The sequence below is a fragment of the Salmo trutta genome, chromosome 40, assembly GCF_901001165.1.
Source record: "Salmo trutta chromosome 40, fSalTru1.1, whole genome shotgun sequence".
NCBI lineage: Eukaryota > Metazoa > Chordata > Actinopteri > Salmoniformes > Salmonidae > Salmo > Salmo trutta.
In genome coordinates this window covers 13,094,675-13,099,369 of record NC_042996.1, presented here as the reverse complement: position 1 = coordinate 13,099,369, position 4,695 = coordinate 13,094,675, and positions in this window count along the sequence as shown.

Here is a 4,695-nt window from a genome sequence, read left to right as displayed (position 1 = left end):
AGAAGTTTTCCTCTTGATCCTGTCCACAGTGTTGGTGTGTGGTGATGAATGTTGAATCGTTGTGTACATTTTGTGTGTGTAACGTACAGTAGCTGATGTGTTTGCATAAAGGTGTGTGTGTGTATGTGCTTAAGGGTATATGTGGTTGATTGGGATCTGTACATGATATGTATTCGGGGTCAAAGTTGAAGCTTTTATGTTTGTGGGGCGGGTGTTGACGGAGGGTATTTTTGGTCACTGGTGACGTGGTGTGTGTACTGTGTGTGTGTACTGTGTGTGTGTGTACTGTGTGTGTGTCTGTGTACTGTGTGTGTGTACTGTGTACAGTGTGTGTGTGTGTGTACTGTGTGTGTGTATATAACAAGATCTCATGTTGCTCCAAACGTCACATTTCTAAGTGGTTTTGACAATCCTCCTGCTGCTCAGTATCGTTCTGTTTCTCCAAACATAACATTTCAAAGTTGCTTCATACCACAAATGTCAAAGTTAAGGGTTAAGGTTTGGGATAGGGTTGGATCCGCAGTCATGGAATTACGTCCATTCACCACCCCTGTCCGCAGCTCCCTAGCAAAATTCAAGCCTACTCAGTGGCATGTATTCATGGATGCCAAGGGAAGCCAGGCTTCCCCCAAAAATGTACCAAGAAAAAATAAAAAAAATACAATATTTACTCTCTCTGTGTTTCATAATTTTCCTTCAATTCGGAGGAGGCTTTATGCATCTCTTCTATGAAAGCATCCGAGCGAGCAAAACAGCGCCCCTCTGTCTGTGTAGCCCATCTATCTGAAGCTGTCTGGTCAAAGAGTAAGATATTGTTGCCGCCATAGCATTGCATGCAAGGGAAGCCAGCGAGAATTTGGCCTCCCTTAATAAAAAATATATTAATAATAGCCAATCAGCATTGAGCTAAACTGAGCAAGCTCAACTGAGAATGGTCCTGGCGCACCAAAAAAAGTGTAAAGGGAAGCCATGTTGGAGTTGGCTTCACACCAATCACATCACATCAAAAGCCAAACGTCATTTACAGAAAAACCTTGAGTTGTTGCATCTCGTTGTGTTGTTGTCCTCCAGTGGCTAGCTAAAATTGTCCCTTTCCTAAAATTAGCCATGGATGGAGATAGGGATTTGCACTTAATTCTCCGTACTCACCAATGATTGTAATGCTGATCCAACCATAAATTCATAAGTTGTACCCCTGGCCTGAGAGGATGGAAGTTCAATATGTAGCTAGATGAAGATTTTAACTAGCCAACATTGCCCATGAAAGGAAGTCAGGTTATTGAGCAAGCATTTTAACCAGGTAGTTTAGGACAACAAAAACTAAGTGTGTATTGTCTGACAGTCATAGACTGTTTTGGCAACATGAAAGAAAGGAGGATGCCATTGGTGTTTCTCCACAAGTAGGGTGAGTCAATATTTTGTTATACTTGCAAACACACACACACACACACACACACACACACACACACACACACACACACACACACACACACACAGAAATCAGTACCATGGACAGCCACATCATATTTAGCAGACGTTGATTGGACTGAATTGTTTTTGGTATTTTATTTGTAACTGTATTAGATTAAGCAGAGGTTATTTGATGAAGTTGAAATGGTGCTGGAATAGTGGAGGCAGCTCCTGTTTTCTTTGCAACTTGTGGTAAGTCTCTGTGGTTCTAAATCAAAAGTTGTTTAGTAGTCCGAAAATGTCAGAAACATGAACTTGCTTGACCATGCTGTAGGTCATGTGACTGTTTGTTACATGCAATATAGTTTTTGGACTTCACCGGACAGAGATTGCTCTCTGGTTTTGTGATAAAAACAAAGGTGTGGTTGAATTTATTCTATCCCTGTGTCTTCTTGTTTTCTCGGTCTTTAGGCCTATATATCACGGTGTCAAGGCATATGAACTAACAGGTTATAGAGCAAACAACTAAATTATCCCAACACGTTGTAATATGGAATTTACAGTGATTTTACCCACACACCGCTGCTGAGCCTACTTGACCCTGATTTCCAGATTCATGGGATTATGCTCATTCACCACCGCCATCCACAATGCTTTAGCAAAACACAGGCCTACTTGATGGAAATTGCACTTACTGTTTCCCCCAGTGGACGGTTTTGAAGGCATTTCCCAACTTTGTCGGGAGATGGACAGATGTCCAATTTCTAAGTCAATCTTGGACGATCTGGCATGTGTGTGAGAACATTCTAACCCCTCTCTTTCTTTACTTAATTGTTTACCTGGCCAGAGAACTTAAAGAATGTGTGTGTGTGGGCAACTTGCAAGTTCGTGTGTGTGTGTGTGTGTGTGTGTGTGTTTTGGACTGGCCATACACGCCACACCTCTTTTTTCACTACGAACTCTGCCTCACATACCCAACTATTAGTTCTAGGATGTACTGTATGATAATGCTGTTTTTGATAGATACATGGAAGTTTGGAGGGAATGATTAAATGGAGGGAGGGATAGCTTGAAGACAGGTGGAGGAAGGAGGTGGTATGAGGCAGATAGCTGCTGAGGGTTGTGGGTAGTGAGAGGAACAGGGTCAGAGTATCGGGTGACTTGGGAAGGGATGTAGAACTAGGTGAAGGGTTATGGACTGGAAGATGGGCTGTTAAGGGGCTGTGGTGACACATACACACAGTCGCACTGAAACACACGCACAGACAGTGCTGGCTGCTGGCGCCTGATGAACAAGAGTGATCACCTCAGTGACTCATAGTCCAGTCATGGAACCATAAATGCAGAGCACTTATGTGTTAAAACCTCTTTGGGCTAGACGTGGCGCTAGCAATCCACCTCGACAACATCCGGTGAAATTGCAGAGCGCGAAATTCAAATTACAGAAATAGTAATATTTAACATTCATGAAAATACGAGTCTCATACATCAGAAAAAAGCTTAACTTCTTGTTAATCCAGCCGCTGTGTCAGATTTCAAAAAGGCTTTACGGCGAAAGCACACCATGCGATTATCTGAGGACAGCACCCAGCACACAAAAGCATTAAAAACATTTTCCAACCAGGCTGGTGCGCCACGAAAGTCAGAAATAGCGATTAAAATAAAGGCCTTAACTTTGAAGATCTTCTTCTGTTGGCACTCCAAAAGGTCCCAGCTACATCACAAATGGTCCTTCTTTATATCCCTAAAAACTCTTTATATCCCTCCTTCAAAATGCATACAAAATGAATCCCAAACGTTACCAATAAACTTCTCCAAACAGGTCAAACAACGTTTATAATCAAACCTCAGGTACCCTAATACGTAAATAAATGATACAATTTAAGACGGAGAATCGTTATTGTCTTCACCGGAGATAAACAACAAAGAACGCGCTCTCATCCACGGGCATTAAAACACTACAGCCAAAACGGGAGCCACTTCGAAAATCTACAAATTCTAGCTCATTTTTCCAAAAACAAGCCTGAAACTCTTTCTAAAGACTGTTGGAAGCCATAGGAACTGCAATCTGGGAGGTTTTCCCTTCATATTAAACATGACAGCCATTGGAATCAGTGGTGGGCTGAATCTTTTTTTTTCTGGATGGTTTTTCCTCTGGTTTTTGCCTGCCATATCAGTTCTGTTATACTCACATACATTATTGTAATAGTTCTAAAACTTTAAGAGTGTTTTCTATCCAAATCTACCAATTATATGCATATCCTAGCTTCTGGGCCTGAGTAACAGGCAGTTTACTTTGGGCACGCTTGTCATGCAGATGACAAAATACTGCCCCCTTGCCCAAAGAGGTTTTAATGGATGTGGACATGTTTAACTATACTTGTGGGGACCAGAAGTCTCCATTAGAATAGTAAATGAACAAAAATGTTATCAACTGGTGACATTTTGTTAGTCCCCACAAGGTCAAATGCTATTTCTAGGGGGTTTAGGGTTAAGGTTAGAATTAGTGTCAGGGTTAGAATTAGGTTTAGTGTTAGGAGCTAGCATTAGTTTTAGGGTTAGGGTTAAGGTTAGGTTTTGGGGTTAGAGTCAGGTAAGGGTTAGAGTTAGGGAAAATAGGATTTTGAATGGGACTGGATATTGTGTCCCCACAAGGTTAGTTGTACAAGACTGTGTGTGTGTGTGTGACAGGTGTTCCCGCACAGTGGGAAGTGAGTCAGGAATGAGCAATCCACCAGTGAGGGTTTATATATTTTGGCGGGAAACAGAGAGGTGCCCCTCAACACACACGCCACAGGCCACACACCACGCATACTCCACGAGAAAGGACCACAGGCAACTTCCTAGCATTCTCCACGGCATTCCACGTGTGTGTGTGTGTGTGTGTGTGTGTGTGTGTGTGTGTGTGTGTGTGTGTGTGTGTGTGTGTGTGTGTGTGTGTGTGTGTGTGTGATGGCATGTAGACGTACTGTCTCCATGTGTTTCCATCCCAGTGAAATGGTGTTTAACATCTAGTTTGGGCAGATATCTCTCTCTCGATGTCTCCCTCTCTCACCATGATTACAACCTTTTTGAAGGACAGCAAAACGTTTTTTTTTTCTTCATGAAACATCTGTTTAATCTTTTCAACAAGTTGTTTTTGATTGTAGTCGGAGGATTCTTCTACCCTCCCAGCTTTCCAACACAATGGCAGCACGTCACAACCACAACCACAATAACACAATCCCAACACAACAGTCACACTAACCATTACAAATGTGAATCATGGCAGTCAGAGGATGTTTT